Raw genomic sequence first — 18,437 nt, 5'->3', positions numbered from 1 at the left:
AGAGTACAAAAACAAAGAGATAATCCTGAATCTATACGAATCATTTGTTAGGCCAGAGTTAGAATTTTGCATGCAGGTTTGGGTGCACTACTTTAGGAAAGACGCCAAGACAATAGAAAGGATTATGAAGAAAATCACCTAAGATGATAGCAGAGATGAGAAGCTTTAGATATGAGAAGAAAGTAGAAAAATTTTGCTTAAAAGCAGAGAAGGAAAAGTGGTTTTCAGAATGTCGGAGTTTTGATGAGGTAAGTAAGCAAAAACTATTTCCACTGTTTAGTGATTTGATAATTAGCAGACATACATTTAAGATCATCACCAAAAGCACAAAGGGAGAAGTTAGGAGAATTTTTTAAGTAAGAAGGTTGTTAGGACATGGAATGCCCTACCAGGAGCAGTAGTGGAAACAGATTTAACAAATAAAGTAGATAAATATTTGAAAAAGAAATATTTGAAAGAGTAAGGGGAATGGGACTAAGTGAATAGCCCTTTCAGAGAGCCAGCACAGATATGATGGAACAAATTGCCTTCTTCTATGCTGTAAAATTCTTTGGGGGGAAAATCTTGTTGCTTTGCGCCTCCCATTAGTGCCCTAGGAGGGCACAAAGAAACTAGCGCCCGGGCGTGGCAATGTTTGCTCCACTTGCGAAATTGACCAGACATTTTGCGGCAGCGCTAAACACTACCGCCACGATCTCCTGCGCCCATAGATAGTGATGTCAGTCAAGCGTGCAACTCCCTGGTAGCGCCCCGGACCGGATATTGAGTGGCGCCTACTGCCTTCTGCCTGCCGCTAGCAACGACAGGTAGAGGGGAACGTTTTGCAGTCGGGAAGGGACTGGGGGAGCGCTATTTAAAGGCGGTCGCTTCCTGCCTTTTTTGTCGGCAACATTTTTGCACCATGCATTCTGAGAGAGAGAGAGAGAGACTTCTGGAGAGATTCAACGCTGTGTGAAGGAGTTTTGGGTACTGAGCAGCACTTTGCAGGTTCATTTTGATTTGCCCTTCCTTGTATCAATTTAGAAGAGACTGTGGGGGCTGCACTCTGAGCTCTTTCCCTGGGTCTCTCCATTGTTCTTTCCAGCAGATTTGATGAACAGGTCTCTCCAGGCCAAGATTCAAGGCTGCAATGAGTAGGATGTGGATGGAGAGCAAAATCAACCCTCCCCTTTAAGATAAAAACAGAAAATGCTGGAGAAACTGAGCAGGTCAAGCAGCATCTGTGAAGAGAGAAAGAGTTAACGTTTCAGGTCGATGGCCTTTCGTCAGAACTCCCCTTTAAGAACTGGTCGGTGCCAGTGTGTCTGTGTTCCATTGCTGACTGACATCACATGAGCTTCGCCAGCGCTCTGAGGTAGCGCCTCGCTCCTCGGCCTTTGCGCCTTAAGGCAGGTGTGAAGCGCCTGATTTAGCGCTCCAATCACCTCCAAGGGTGATAAAAGCCAAGTTTGCCGTCAGAGGCGATAATTAGTGCCTGGCGCTAAACTATGCACACAGCCGGTAATGGCGCCCCAAACGGACAGATACTGAATTTTTCCCCCCCTTATGTCATGTGTGCAGTTTTGGTCTCCTTACCTAAGAAAGGAAAAAGTTGCCATAGAGGGAGTGCAGTGGGGTACAGCAGGGATCAGTGCTTGGGCCCCACTCTGAGCTCTTTCCCTGGACCTCTCCATTGTTCTTTCCAGCAGAATTGATGTACAGGTCTCTCCAGGCTGAGATTCAAGGCTACAATGAGCAGGGTGTGGATTGAGAGCAAGATCGACCCTCCCCTTTAAGAACTGGTCAGCGCCAGTGTGTCTGTGTTCCATTGATGACTGACATCACATGAGCTTCGCCAGCGCTATGAGGTAGCGCTTTGCTCCTTGGCGTTAGCGCCTTAAGAGAGGTGTGTAGCGCCTGATTTAGCGCTCAAATCACCTCCAGGGCTGATAGAAGCCAAGTTTGCAATCAGAGGCGATAATTAGCGCAAGGCGCTAAACTTTGCACCCGGCCGATAATTGAGCCATAAATGGGGCGATACCGAATTTCACCCCCATAGAGCCATAACGGCACAGAAGGAGGCTATTCGGCCCATTGAGTCTGTGCCAGCTCTCTGTAGAGCAATCCAGTCAGTCCCATTCCCTTGCTCTATCCCCGTAGCCCTACAAGTTTATTTCTCTCAAGTGCCTATCCAGTCTCCCCTTGAAGGCATTGAGTGCGTCCGCTTCCACCACTTCCGTCAGCAGCAAATTCCAGGTCCTCACCACTCGCTGCGTAAAAAAGTTTTCCTCACATCCCCCCTGTATCTCTTGCCCAAAACTTTAAATCGGTGTCTCCTCTCTCTCTCTTAGGCAGTCTCTGTCACAGGTGGGGCAGACGGTGGTTGAAGGGGCGGGTGGGTGGGGTACTTGAGTTGATGTGCGCTCCTTCCACTGTTTGCTCTTGGCTTCCGCTTGCTCCCGGCGAAGAGACTCGGGGTGTACCATCAACTAGTGGGAACAGCCTTTCCCGTCTAGTCTATCCAAACCCGTCATAATCTTGTACACCTCTATCAAATCACCCCGCAACCTCCTTTGCTCAAATGAAAACAAATCCAGCTTCTCCAACCTGTCCTTGTAGCTAAGAATGAGATGGGATCTCATTGAAACTTATAAAATTCTAACAGGACTAGACAGACTAGATGCAGGAAGGATGTTCACAATGGCGGTGGAGTCCAGAACCAGGGGTCACAGACTAAGGATAAGGGGTAAGCCATTTAGGACTGAGATGAGGAGGAATTTCTTCACCCAGAGAGTGGTGAACCTGTGGAATTCTCTGCCACACAGGGCCGTTGAGGCCAATTCATTAAATATATTCAATTAGGAGTTGAATATATTTCTTGAGGTTAAAGGTATCAAGTGATATGGAGAGAAAGCAGGGACAGGGTACTGAATTTGGATGATCAGCCATGATCTCATTAAATGGTAGAGTGGGCTCGAGGGGCCGAATGGCCTACTCCTGCTCCTATCTTCTATGTTTCTATGTTTCTAAGATCCCCCGTCCCCAGAACCATTCCCTTGGGGAACACCACTGTCTACCATCATCCAGTCTGAAAAACAGCCATTTACCACCACTCGCTGTTTACTGCCCTTAGGCCAATTTCTTATCCAAGCTGCCACTGACCCACCTTTTCCATGAGCCTCAATTTTGTTAACCAACCTTCTTTGAGATACTTTGTCAAACGCTTCCCAAAAATCCATGTAGAAAACATCCAATGCATTCCCTTCATCAATCCTCCCTGTTACTTCATCAAAAAATGCAATTATCTTAGTCAAACACAATCTGCCTTTTACAAACCCATGTTGGTTCTCCTTAATTAGCTTAACTGAGTGCAGTGAGCACAGAGTGAACAACTGGGAGTTTGGTAAGTGTGGGAGTTTTAAGGGTTAATCTCTTTTAAAATCTAGTGTTAATTGCTAGTAGCTCTTAAGTAAGATCAACTGTTAAAGTTAAAATTTAAACTTAAAATTTTTAAGTTTCTTCAGGCTTAAGCAGAGACAAACAAGCAAGCTGTCCTGCTGGAGAGCTGTTGTAGTTAGTTAATTAGCTAACTGGATTAAACTGGTCCCTGAAACAGTAGCAGAGCAGTGCTGACTCATCTGAGTCACAAAGAGTATAAACATAGGCGCCTGTGAGTGCAGCCAGCTCAGAGTGCAGTGAGCATAGAGTGAACAACTGGGAGTTTGGTAAGTGTGGGAGTTCGGTGAAGTGGAGGAAGGAGCTGCTTGCTTTTCCTAACTTCTCCCGCAGAGCAGCAGTGGACCTGAGCGGGAGCAGACCGAGGCCCGAGAATGGGGATAAATGCAGCAGCAGACCTCATCAACAAGAGAAAATGGCAGTGTGACATTACAGGCATGGCAGGTAAGTGATTGGTAGTGACTGTGGGCTAAGTTTTAAGTTAACATATAACTTCTGACTACATTTTAAAAACTAAACTTAATTTAATTAATTTAATAAACTAAGTGAGGTAAATAATTTGATTAACACTAAGTTAGTTAATTAAATAAATAAACTAATGGGAGAACAGGAGGTGTGTTGCTGCTGCAATATGTGGGAGCTTGTGGACATTTTTGTCCAGGACGACTACATCTGTGGTAAGTGTCTGTGACTCGAGGAACTTCGGCTCCGAGTTGAGGAGCTGGAGTCCGAGCTGCAGACATTGCGAGACATCAGGGAGGGAGAAAGTTACCTGGACTTTTTGCTCCAGGAGGCAGCCACACCCCTTAGATTAAATACTTTAGAATTGACACGTGGTCAGGGACAGGAGGGTGTGACTACGAGTGAGGCATGTATGGGAATCTAGGAGGTAGTATTTCAGGAGCCTCAGTCCCTGCACTTGTCCAATAGATTTGAGTTTCTTGCAACTCATGTGGACAAGTGAGGGGACTGCGGGGAGCACGAGCAATCTGACCACGGCACTGTGGTACAGGAAGCTGTTCAAGTGGGGGGAGTAAAAAGGAAGGTGGTTGTAGTAGACGACAGTATAGTTAGGAGGATAGAAACTGTTCTCTGCAGCCAGGAGTGTGAGTCCCAAAGGCTATGTTGCCTACCCAGTGCCAGGGTAAAAGACAACTCCTCCGGGCTGGAGAAGAACTTGGAGTGGGAGGGGGAGGATCCAGTTGTCGTGGTCCACATAGGTACCAACAACATAGGTAGGACAAAGAAAGAGGTTCTGCTGAGAGAGTTTCAGCAACGAAGGACTAAATTAAAAAGCAGAACCACAAGGTCATAATCTCTGGATTATTACCAGAGCCACGAGCAAATTGGCATAGGGTCAATAGGATCAGGGAGATGAATGCATGGCTCAAAGATTGGTGTGGGAGAAGTGGGTTTCGATTCGTGGGGCACTGGCACCAGTACTGGGGAAAGAGAGAGCTGTTCCGTTGGGACGGACTACACCTGAACCATGCTAGGACCAGAGATCTAACGAATCAAATAACTTTAAACTAAATAAGGTGGGGGTGGGGGGTCCCGGTGGAGAGAAATCTAGAATGCTAAAGAGAAAAGACAAGGAAGCAGTGCAAGAAAGTGATTGGGGTAAGGATAACCAGATTGTGTCAGGAAGGGACAGAGCATACAAACAAAGGAGTGCACTAACAAATAGGGTCCGGGTAAGGAAAAATGGTAATAAGATAAATAGGGTCAAAGTAAAAAATATGTTAAGATGCCTAAAAATGTTAAAAAGACAAATCTAAAGGCACTGTATCTGAATGCATGAAGCATTCATAATAAGATAGATGAATTAACAGCGCAAATAGATATAATTGCAATTACGGAGACATGGCTGCAGGGTGACCAAGGCTGGGAGCTGAATATGCAAGGATATTAGATATTTAGGAAGGACAGGCAAAAAGGAAAAGGAGGTGGGGTGTTGTTGTTAGTAAAGGATGAAATCAGTGCAATAGTGAGAAAGGATTGGCTCAGAAAATCAAGCTGTAGAATCAGTCTGGGTGGAGCTAAGAAGCACCAAGGGGCAGAAAACATTGGTGGGAGTTGTCTATGTTTCTATGTTTCTAAACCTCTCCAAGTGCCCATTAATTTTTTCCTTGATTATTGTTTCTAAAACTTTACCCACCACTGATGTTAAACTGACCGACTTGTAGTTACTAGGATTGTCCTTACACCCTTTCTTGAACAATGGTGTCACATTTGCCACTTTCCAATCCTTAGGCACCTCTCCTGCATCTAGGGAAGATTGGAAAATTATGGCAAGCCCTTTCGCTATCTCCTCCCCCAATTCCCTTAGCAACTTGGGATGTAAGCCATCTGGACCAGGTGACTTATCCACTCTAAGCATACCCAGCCTTTCTATGTACATCCTGTCTATCAATTTTCACCCCTTCCATTGCTTCTACCTTTTCTACTTCTACCGATTATTTTGTCAGCATCCACCTCCTTAGTAAACACTGATACAAAGTACTCATTGAGTATTCTAGCCTTGCCCTCCGCCTCTAATACATACAGGAAATTCTTTGGTATCCGGCACCGATGGGACCGGCGTGTTGCCAGTTGATCAAAAATTCCGGATGATGGAGGGGTTATCTACCGAGGCTATTTTTAACAAAGAAAAATTTTAAAAATCAAGAAATGTGCAGTATACAGTAATTGGGTACTCACCTACAGAATGTTGTGTTAAATGGATGGTGTACTGCCAGTTGAGGGTAATGAAATGCAATGACTACCAGCAGCATGGGAGACACACAGTACCCCTGTAAAATGGCAGATCAGAAGAGACTACCGGCAGCACGGGAAGAGTCAGACTCCTGTTACAGGGGTATTGAGGTGTTCCGACTTCCGACAGCGCCAAGAAGCTGAGTAGTGGCAGTTTGGAAAACTACCCCCACTGGCTAACTCGGCCACCGTGGGAGACTCGGACTTGGCAATATTGCCGGTTATTGAGGTGTTGTTTTCGGAGTGAGAATTTTGCCGGTTAATAGAGAATTCCGGATATTTAGGTGCCGTTTAAATGAGAATTCCCTGTATCACCTTCTTTGTCCCTAACAGGCCCGACCTCACCTCTTACTACCCGCTTACTGTTTATATGCCGGTAGAAGATTTTTGGGTTCCCTTTTACGTTAACTGGCATTCTACTCTCATACTCTCTCTTTGCCAATCTTATTTTCATCTTCACTTCCCCTCTCAACTTATTGTATTTGGTCTGGTTCTCCCTTGAAGAATTCACCTGACATTCATCATACACCCTCTTTTTTGGTTTCATCATCTTCTCTAGCTCCTTCGTCGTCCAAGGAGCGCTTGCTTTGGTTCCCTTACCCTTCCCTCTTGTTGGAATGTACCTAGCCTGTACAGGAAACATCTCCTCCTTAAAGATCACCCATTGTTCCATTACAGTTTTCCTGTCAGTCTTTGGTTCCATTTTACCCTGGCTAGATCTTTACACATCCCATTGAAGTTAGCCCTATTCCAGTTTAGAAGTTCCACTCTAGATTGCTCCATTGCTAATCTAAATCTTATGATACGATGATCACTCGTACCCAAGTGTTCTCCCACAGATACTTGGTCAACATGGCCCACCTCATTCCCAAGCACCAGATCCAGCAATGCCTCCTTCCCAGTTGGGCCAGGAGCATACTGGTCAAGGAAATTCTCCTGAACACATTTCAGAAATTCCTCCCACTCCTTTCCTTTTACCCTAGCATTATCCCAATCGATATTTGGGTAATTAAAGTCCCCCAATATCACCACTCTATAGCTCTTGCATATCTCTGCGATTTCCCTGCAGATTTGCTCCTCCACCTCCCTCTCACTATTTGGCAGCCTGTCAAATACCCCAAATAGTGTGATCATACCATTTTTGCACCGCAACTCTAAACAAATGGATTCTGTCCTTCTCCCCTCAAGAACATCCTCCCTTTCCAACACTACAATGTCTTCCTTAATCAGCACTGCCACCCCAGGGTGAGTTTGAGTGTGGCTTTGCAGTATCGTTCTGTGATCCACTGAGGTCATTGAAAGGTTGGCGCCACTGCAGCTCCAGGGACCCCTGACGACATCCTTACTTTTGCCCTCCTGTGCAATGTGCAACCAGACTGCGTTGGTGATCTGGGGAGGTCTCTTCCGCATTTGGAAGGGAAGAGAACCTCCCTGCGTGCTGTGAGTCCCTCCATAAGCATATGGAGGGAGTCATTGGAGAGCCTGAGTATAAGCATTCACTTTTGTGCAGTGCTTGTCAGCGTTTGCTGCACCTCAGTACTGTCAAACACTCACAGGACAACTGTCAAACTCAATGTGGCCATGGTCCCTTTAAGGAAACCGGCTGATGACACGTCATCAAAGGATGCCATCTCACCCACAGAAACAAAGAAACATAGAAGATATGAGCAGGAGTACGCCATTCAGCCGCTCGAGCCTGTGCCACCATTTAATGAGATCATGGCTGATCATCCAAATTCAGTACCCTGTCCCTGCTTTCTCCCCATATCCCTTGATCCCTTTAGCCTTAAGAAATATATCTAACTATTTCTTGAATATATTTAATGAATTGGCCTCAACTGACTTCTGTGGTAGAGAATTCCACAGGTTCACCACTCTCTGGGTGAAGAAATTCCTCCTCATCTCAGTCCTAAATGGCTTACCCCTTATCCTTAGACTGTGACCCCTGGTTCTGGACTCCCACGCCATCGGGAATATCCTTCCTGCATCTAGTCTGTCTAGTCCTGTTAGAATTTTATAAGTTTCAATGAGATCCCCTCTCATTCTTCTAAACTCTAGCGAATATAAGCCAAATCGACTCAATCTCTCTTCATACGTCATTCCTGCCATCCCAGGTATCAGTCTGGTGAATCTTCGCTGCACTCCCTCCATGGCAAGAACATCCTTCCTCAGATAAGGCGACCAAAACTGCACACAATACTCAAGGTGTGGTCTCACCAAGGTCCTGTACAACTGCAGCAAGACATCCTTGCTCCTGTACGCAAATCCTCTCGTTATGAAGGCCAACATACCATTTGCCTTCTTAACCGCCTGCTGCACTTGCATGCTTGCCTTCAGCGATTGGTGCACAAGGACACCCAGGTCTCGTTGCACTTCCCCTTTTCCCAATCTATTGCCATTCAAATAATAATCTGTCTTCCTGTTTTTGCAATCAAAGTGGATAACCTCGCATTTATCCACATTATACTGCATCTGCCATGCATCTGCCCAATCACCCAACCTGTCCAAATCATACTGGAGTTTCTCGGCATCCTCCTCACAGCACACACGCCCACCCAGCTTTGTGTCGTCTGCAAACTTGGAGATATTACATCTAGTTACCTCGTCTAGATCATTAATATATATTGTGAATAGCTGGGGTCCTAGCACCGATCCCTGCGGTACCCCGCTAGTCACTGCCTGCCACTCGGAAAAATAATTATTTATTCCAACTTATGCTATCCCTAATTTCCCTTTTTTAGCCACGGTTCAGTCACCTTTCTTGTTTTATTTTTATGCCAAACAGGGATGAACAAATTCTGTAGTTCATCCATGCGATCTTTAAATGTTTGCCATTGCCTTTCCACTGTCAACCCTTTAAGTAACATTCCCCAATCCATCCTATCCAACTCGTGCCTCATACCATCGTAGTTTCCTTTATGTAAATTCAGGACCCTAGGCCTAGAAATTCAGTTGGGCGCGCCAGCCGTTAGCGCCTTAGGGGGAGTAGATCTCGAGCACTAGGCGCTTATCGCCCGGGCGCAGCACGATCTGCGCCTCTCCCCAACTTCAGGACACATTTAGCGCCGGCGCAAAGTCTTAGTGCGCGCCCTGCTGCGCGCGCAGATCATGACGTCATTTAATAGTGCAACGCCCTTTGTGCGCCCCAAACCGGAACTTCACTCGCGCCGGCCCATTGTGCGCCGGGCGTCCCGAGCGACTGTGAAGTGGAACGGTACACAGGCCAGCCGGGCCGGGGGGAGCGCTAATTAAAGGGCACTTACCCAGCAGTATAAAGGCCAGCCATTTTGCAGCATTCACTCTTGTGCAACGGTTTTTTGGACAGAGACCAAGGAGGAGAGTTTACTGGTTTGGACCAACACTTGGACAGGTATTTTTGGCTCAGGCCAGAGCTTACCAATTATCTTTGCCTTCATTCAGAGCTCAGTGTTTGCCAGCATATAATGGGGGCTGCATTGGGTGGCAACGCTGAATTTCAGCCTTATGCCAGAAGGGCTTACAGACACCGTGAGAGAGTGGCAGCCCTGGCTAGACGCAGAGGGGGCAACAGGCGTCGCCAACTGAGGCCTTACCCATGCAGGGTATACTGCCAGCAGACCTCCTATCTGACCATGTCTGCCACGATGTGTGTTAGGAGGCTGCGATTCCGAAGGGAGGTGGTTGCAGACCTCTGCCGGCTGCGTCAGAGAGATCTGCAGCCACAGCTGATGCGCAGGACGTCTCTGTCGGTGGCAGTGAAGGTGACGGTGGCTCTCAACTTCTATGCCTCCGGCTCCTTCCAATCCGCTACTGGGGACATCGCTAACATCTCCCAGTTCGCCGTGCATTGCTGCATCCACCAGGTGACCGAAGCCCTTTTCAGAAGGAGACATCAATTCATCTCCTTCCCCATGACCCTGGACAAGCAGCGGCAGCGTGCAGTGGGGTTTGCAAGAATAGCGGGCTTCCCCATGGTGCAGGGCGCCATTGACTGCACGCATGTGGCTTTGCGGGCACCTCTTGAGCATGCCGAGGAGTACCGCAACCGGAAGGGCTACCATTCCCTCAATGTACAGCTGGTGTGTGGCCACAGGCAGCGCATCCTAGCTGTCAATGCCCGCTTTCCAGGCAGCAGCCACGATGCCTTTATCCTGCGACAGACAACTGTGGCTGACATGTTCCAGGCACAGCCTCCCCCAAGAGGATGGCTTATCGGGGACAAAGGCTATCCTTTGTGTACCTGGCTCATGACCCCGCTCCGCGCGCCCACGACCCCTGCTGAAGAGGCATACAACGAGAGCCATCAAGCGACGAGGAACCTCATAGAACAATCGGCGTGCTCAAGCAACGGTTCCGCTGTCTCGACCGCTCCGGGGGAGCCCTCCAGTATTCGCAGGATCGAGTCTCCCAATTCGTCGTCGTTTGCTGCATGCTGCACAACCTGGCTATCCGCAGGACTCAGGCACTGCCACCTCACGTTGGACCACCACCTCAGGAGGAGGAGCAGGAGGAGCATGAGGACGACGAGGATGAGGAGTACTAGCCCAGGAGGGACGCACAAGGTCCAAGGGCCGCCCGTCGTCGGCTTATTGAACGTCACTTCTAGGCCCCCTGTCAGGGAATGGCTTGTGCCAATGATAGAACATGATTGCAGCCGCTCCGCAAGCCCTCAGCCGGTTAAGGCAACAAACACTTCAAAGATCAAACATGGACAATGTGAATAAATAAAATGCTTTATTGTACAAACTCTGGGCCCTTCCCACATGAAAACCAAAAACAGATGAAACCCCCAAAAAACACTCAAACACATTACTCGCTCCCACAACCTGGGGAGGATTAATAAAATAGGGCAACTAAAATGGCCGTCATTCTCGGCCTTCGTCCAAAACAAACATCACATCATCGGCCTTCAAAAAACAAACATCCAATTCTCGGCCTCAAGAAACAAACACAAATGGCCACACATTCGACTATTTGGCCCGCTAGGGCGAAGCCTTGGCCATCTTTGGGTGGCCCCTGCCCGCCCTGCTGCTCCGCCTCAAAGTAAGGCCATTGGCTGCTGCAAGGCTGGGGGCAGGCTCCTGAGGGGCACATGTCATGACGGCAGATGCCCTTGGGGGTCGGCCTAGTCGAGGTCTGGCCGTCGAGCGGCCGGCTGTTGATTGCTGCAGCTGTGGCTGGCCAGCATCAGTCGCTGCAGCAGCTCCTGGCAGCTCCACTGGGGGAGTGGCAGTGGCGGCTGGAGGAATGGCGGCAAGCTGGCGGATGGCAGGCGCTCGCTGGTTGCCTGAGACACTGGCACTCGCCCGGGCCAGCACTGCAGCATGCCCACCAATCTGCCGAGGGGCAGACCAATGTGCTGCTGCAGCGCGCCGGGTGCCCTGGCGATGCCTGGCTGACACAGCGAGTGTGGCAGCAGTGAGTGCCCGTGTTGACCTGTTCACTGACCGCAGCAGAGCAGCCAGTGACTGGACGGCACCACTAATCACCTGGCCAGTCGTTGACAGATCTGCCCGGTATTCCGCCCGACTGGTGGCCTCTAACGGCCCGAACTCGGCCACACTCCGAGAGAGGGAATCGATGGACTCAGGCAACCGTGCCACTGCCGCCATGAGCTCTGTGTGCCGGCGCTCCGAGTCCGCGGACAAGTCTTCGAGGCGTTCCATCTCCTCGGCGAAGAGCATCTCCTGACTGGAGGCCGGACTCTCCCTCTGGGGAGAAGGCCGCCGAGCTGGCCGACCCTTCCTGCGTTGCTGGAGGCCGCTGGGCCCAGCAATTGGACTCCCCTCCGACGCATCCCCCCTCTGGGGAGAAGGCCGCCGAGCTTCCACCCCCCTCCCGCCTTTCTGCAGCACGCAGGTCCCAGGAGCTCCCCTCCCCTTCGACACTTCCGCCACGCTGCCCTCCAGGGAAGACGTGTCCCCTACATTGGCCTGGGTGGCCGCGGCTGAGGGTTCCCCTGATGGGCCGCCTTCCTCTTGCTCCTCCTCCTGCTCCTCCTCAGAGGGTCTGTCACTGGCAAGTTGAGGGACCTCTTCTTGACCATCGGAAAGCAGGAAGGCACAAGAGTAGCTTTAGAGTGAGGAGAGGGCGTCAGTGCAGGATGCATGAGTGGTGGCATTCAGCGCATTGGTCGGACAGTGGCAAAGGATGTAGATCTGATGCGCAAGTGGGACGAGAGAGGTGCAAAAGGTGATGTCCTTACCATTGCTGCCCAGAACAGGGTCGGCATCTCCACATGCAACGGGCCCAATCACCCGGCCACCCATGAGGCGCTCCACACGATGTTGCAGGTCGGTGAGTGGCTGGATATGGGGTCGTCCTCCCCCGGTCGCAGTCCGGCTCTTGCGATTATTCGCCAGCTTGGCCTGCAAGAGAAAGGACGGCCTCTAAGTACAGTGTGTCGCCATGATCTTGTGTGCACTGCCTCCCATGGTGGAATAGCCTGGCCAGTGTGTCGCCATGATCTTGTGTGCACTGCCTCCCATGGTGGAATAGCTTGGCCAGTGTGTTCAGTGCAGAATGTGCAATTGATGCTCATGCCTGTGCCATAGCTGCTGGATGAAGGCTGGCCATTAGAGCTTTCAGGTCCCTTTGCCCATAATGTGAGGTGCACATGCAAGGATGAGGAGGTCATTGGAAAGGGTACTCACCCTGACAATGCGTGTGAGGTCATTTAACTTTTTGCGGCATTGGGCACCGGTCCTGGGGACGTCGCTGTTGGCTGACAGCTTGCTGGCGACATGCCTCCAGGCTCTCCTGTAGACGCGGACCATTGCCTTCTTGCCACTGTCCGGGTACAAAACATGGCACCTCTTCTCCACAGCAGCAAGCAGCACACTCAGATCACGCTCTGAGAAGCGCTGCGCATGTTCACGGGCCTTCTCCATGTCTTCAGGCGCTATTTGGGTCCAGCAGCAGTGTTCAGGCCTAGCTGGAGGGCTCCACTATCCAGGGCGTGGCAGCAGACACAGTTGACCCTTCCCCCTTAAGACCTGGCCAGCGCCAGGGTGTCTGCTGTCAATCACAAGATGGCCGCACCTGCGCTGTGCCCGGCCTCGGCGCTATCGATCACCACCTCCAGCTTAGCGCCCAAAGAGAGGCGTCCAGCAGCAGTTTTAGCGCTCGCCCGAACTAGTAGGGCGAAGCTAATGAATATCGGAGAAGTGACCTAGATTTGGCGGCAGCCGCAAACTTTAGCGGACGCCCCACTTTAGCGCCCCAAAAGTGGCGTCAATGAATTTCTAGGCCCTAGTCTTTGAGTCGACTACTTCACTCTCCATTTTAATGAAGAATTCTATCATATTATGATCGCTCCTCCCCAAGAGGCCTCGCACAACAAGATTGCTAAATAATCCTTTCTCATTACATAATACCCAGTCTAAGAGGGCCTGATCTCTAGTTGGTTCCTCGACATATTGGTCCAGAAAACCATCCCGTATACACTCTAGGAATTGCTCCTCCACACTATTGTTACTAATTTGGTTAGTCCAACATATATATAGATTAAAGTCACCCATGATAACTGCTATGCCCTTATTGCACACGTGTCTAATTTCACGTTTAATGCCATCCCCAACCTCAGCTTTACTGTTTGGGGGTCTGTATACAACTCCCACTAACGTTTTCTGCCCCTTGGTATTTCTCAGCTCTGCCCATACAGATTCCACATCATCAGAGCTAATATCCTTCCTTACTATTGTGTTAATCTCCTCTTTAACCAGCAATGCTCTTAGTCCTTTTAGAATTATTATTTACTGTGGCCCTGTTTGATTTACACCCTTGATTTCTCTGCCTTCCACTTTTGCTTTTCTCCTTCCTGTCTTTTGTTTCTATCCTTACTTCCCTTTCCTCTGTCTCCCTGCACAGGTTCCCTAAACCCTCCCCAATAGCACTAGCAAACACTCCCCCAGGACATTGGTTCCAGTCCTGCCCACCTGCAAACTGTCCAGTTTGTACTGGCCCCACCTCCCCCAGAACCGGTTCCAATATCCCAGGAATTTGAATCCCTCCCCCTTGCACCATTCCTCTAGCCACATATTCAACTGAAGTATCCTTCTATTTCTACTCTGACTAGCACATGGCACTGGTAGTAATCCTGAGATTATTATCTTTGAGGTCCAATTTTTTAATTTACCTCCTAACTCCCTATATTCAGCTTTTTGGACCTCATCCCGTTTTTTACCTATATCGTTGGTACCTATATGCACCACTACAACTGGCTGTTCACCCTGCCCCTCCAGAATGCCCTGCAGCTGCTCCAAGACATCCTTGACCCTTGCACCAGGGAGGCAACATACCATCCTGGAGTCCCGTTTGCAGCCGCAGGAACACATATCTATTCCCTTTACTATAGAATACCCTATCACTATAGCTCTCCTGCTTTTTTTCCTCCTGTCCTGTGCAGCAGGACCACCCATGGTGCCAGGAAGTTGGCTGCTGCTGCCTTCCCCCAATAAGCCATCCCCCTCAACAATATCCAAAGTGCTATATCTGTTTGAAAGGGGGATGGCCACAGGGGACCCCTGCACTACCTGCCTGCACCTACTACTCTGCCTGGTGGTCACCCATTTCCTTCCTGCCTGTGCAGCCTTTACCTGCGGTGTGACCAACTCCCTAAACGTGCTATCCACGATGTGCTCAGCATTGCAAATGCTCCAGTATGTATCCATTCACAGCTCCAGCGCCACAATGCGGTCTGTCATTAGCTGCAGCTGGATACACTTCCCACACACATGGTCGTCAGGGACACAGGAAGTGTCCTTGACTTCCCATATAGTGCAGGAGGAGCATGCCACGGGGCCAAGCTGTGCTGCCATGACTTACCCTTTAATTAATTCAAATTAAATTATATCAAATCAATACCACTAATTACACTTCAATTAAATGATATACTCAAGGGCCCTTGTTTACCAGCACTCCCCGCTACACAACAGAGACCCTAGAAACTATAAACCACAAAAATTAAATGTGGAAAATGTGAGAAAGAGAGAAATACTCACCAACCAATCACTTACCTGCTTTCTGGTGACATCACACTTCAATTACTTTTTACTTCTCTCTCTCCTCTCACTGACTCTGTACCTCTCGCAGGTCCGCTGCTCAGCTCCGGTCACAAGTTACCTCTCCGCGCTCTTTTTTTCCTCCTCTCGCTGACTCTGTGCCTCTTGCAGGTCCGCCGCTCAGCTCCAGTCCCAGGCCTCTTCTCCGTGCTCTTTTTATCCTCCTCTTGCTGACTCTGTGCCTCTCACAGGTCCGCCACTCAGCTCCGGCTAATTGGCCAGAAAGGCCAATCAAGGAAAAATCCCTTTGACAGAGCGGCTGCAGCCGGGAGTGGGACTGGAATCCAGCAACCAACTATCCCGCCACCACCCCGACGCCGCTGAGAAAATCCAGCCCAGAGTGTACAGGGAACAGATAGCATTTGAGGCACAGTTGCATGATCTTTGCAGGCGCAGCCTGCTCTTCAGCAAGGAGGCAATTGCCCACCTATGTGAGATGCTCCATGAAGACCTACAGCCACAGTCCACCTGCCGCATGGCCTTGTCTATGGCAATGAAGGTGACGAGGGCCCTCAATTTCTACGGCACCGGTATCTTCTAGTCAGGTACTGGAGAACTCTGTAACATCAGCCAATATGCTGTGAGGACTTGCATTCAACAGGTGAGAGATACCTGCTTCCACAGGGTGTTCAACTTAATTAAAGTGGCATGTCCCCTGTGCAGCAAAGAGACAGGTTCATCTACTTCCACAGGTTTGCTGGCTTCCCCAGCTGTGCAGGGTACTATCGGTGAGAGACATATGCTGCTGAAGGCTCCACTCGAGGATCCAGTCACTTTTATGAACAAGAACGGTTATCACAGCTACATGTGCTAAATGTCTGCGATGCCCAACTGAGGATTCTGTATGTAAACTCAGAGTATTGGGGAAGCACTCAGGACGGGGATCTGCCGACACTAGAGTGTACTTTTTACAACCTTTCAAAAAGTTTTTTTTAACTGTAATTAACTATTTAAAGTTGATTTCAGAAGTTGCAGCTTATGTACTCCCAATGCCAAACCTCAATCTGACTTCAGTGTCTGTTGCCCAAGATTTATAGTGGCATTTGGTTGGTCTGTGGGTAATCCATTGGCTGCGGCATACACGAGGTCCCTGATTCTCCATTGACCTCGCCACGCCATAGATGGATCTATGTTCCAGCAAATGACGGCGTAAATATAGATCGATAAGAACACAAAAATCCAAATAATGGCATGCACTGCCAAAGACACAGTTCCAGCAATTTCAGATCCACTATAAACATCACAACAAAAAACATACAAAATCTTTTTTTCCTTTAAGATTTCTGTAACCTTGCGCCTAATTAAAAATAGGCCTTGAAAGCAGAAACCGCAGTGACAGCACAAAAGCCTGGAAATTGTGCCAAGTATTCATTTAATGGATTAATGAGGCTATTGCACAAAATGTATGCTCGCACTCTAGTACACAAAACGCAACCAGCCAGAAAACTGTGTTGGAAAGAATCGGATGCAAAATATGCCTATAGCCTACTTGCCCGATTTTTCTGAACGACTTGCGGCTGTCTGCACTTACACGACTAAGATAGCTGATTGTATGGATCAGTTATCCATGTCTTTGTTGTATGTGTTTTTAAATGTTTGTTCATAATTTCATGTACAAACAGAAAACCACACCGCATCAAAAAGACAGCTTTATTACAACTACATGGTAAATGTTCATCTTCAGTGCTCCCGACGCAGAGCTTTGAATGCTAATAGCGCACATTTGAAAATCAGATGCCAGCTGCCAATGATTTTCTGTCCATTTAAATGAATGGATGGAAATCCATGGGTAGCGCTTACCCTATTTTGCAATACGTGCTCCTATCAGGTGTAGCTCTGCACTAGGATTTCTGAAGATTTAAATTTATCCCCAAATCATGGTCTGCATATAGCAAAATAAAAAGCAAACACTACACTTTCATTTATCTTACTGAGCACAAATAAAATAATTGCTATCATGTTTGGTATGAAAAAAGCATAGACATCCTGCACCATAAGTTTTTAAAAATTGTTTTTAAAGTTTTACAGCTAATTTAGCAAATCTTGCATTAGCCCCATCCATGCTCCTGGAACTACCTGGGAAAATGTACACAAGTATGTCTTACCTTTCCTAGGTTCTATTTTCTTGACTGTTTTGTATAACAGTGAATTGAAATACTGGGAAATATGATTCATAACTATGTATTTTTACACAATTGTATAATTACCTAATCAGCACCAAATGCAAATTGTAACTACATATACTATTCTGGGGGAAGAATCGTGTTTTAATTAGCAGATGGCCACTGAGTAATTAGGGAGGAACACAGAAAGTAACAAAGATTATCAGCTGAGCTTCATGATTACCTGAGGTTGTTTCCAGAAACACAATAATAAACCGAGTTCCTCTTTGTTCTGAGAAGTGTTGGATAGTCATTCCTTTTTACTTCTTTATTTTGTACCAAATTATATTTGCAAATGAACGATTTTAACCCTCAAGAGGGTTCACAGTTTCAAGGCGATCTTTAAATAAGATTTCTACAGGAGCCCTTTGATGTTTTTTCATGCTAATGCTTGATGGTGCTCCTTTAATTAGTATAACAGCACACTGTAGCCCCAACAATAGTGAACCTGATGTGAAAGATCTGTTCCTAGGCTGAGATGTTTGATGTACAGTTCCTTGGCCCCCAAATATGATAATTATAAAGAGGAATATTACCAAAAATCAAATAATTACAAAGAAGTATAATTATATCTTACATAATATATAATATAAAAACAGAAAATGCTGGAAATTCTCAGCAGGTCAGGCAGCATCTGTGGAGAGGGAAACAGAGTTAACGGTTCAGGTCAATGATCTTTCATCAAAACTGGAAAAAGTTAGAGATTTAACAGGTTTAAGCAAGTGCAGAGGCAGAGAAAGGGGGGAGGGGAGGAAAGAACAAAATGGAAGGTCTGTGATAGGGCGGAGGGCAAGAGAGATTAAATGGCAAAAGGGATGATGGTCCAAGGCAAAAGGGGATGGTAATGGGACAAGTAAAGAAACAAAAGATGGGTGTAGATGAGGTGTAAATGACAACAATAGAATCATTACCAGCAGCTGCTGTCCGAAAAAATGAGGGCAGAGGTTATGATCTGTTGAACTCAGTGTTGAGTATTGAAGGCTGTAAAGTGCCTAATCAAAAGATGAGGTGCTGTTCCTCGAGCTTCCATTGAGCTTCATTGGAA

The 18,437-nt window shown here is 48.0% G+C and overlaps 1 pseudogene; it reads right to left on the bottom strand.

Moving 5' to 3' along the window:
• The window catches only part of LOC147124359 (uncharacterized), a 104,400-nt pseudogene extending 89,413 nt beyond the window's left edge, over positions 1-14,987 (bottom strand).
• Positions 14,988-18,437: the final 3,450 nt, after the last annotated feature.

This window comes from Somniosus microcephalus, chromosome 1 (genome assembly GCF_052327205.1).
Source record: "Somniosus microcephalus isolate GS21.2 chromosome 1, FLI_Smic_1.0, whole genome shotgun sequence".
NCBI classification, from domain to species: domain Eukaryota; kingdom Metazoa; phylum Chordata; class Chondrichthyes; order Squaliformes; family Somniosidae; genus Somniosus; species Somniosus microcephalus.
The sequence above is the reverse complement of the archived record's forward strand: the minus strand, read 5'-3'. Positions and strand labels throughout refer to the sequence as shown.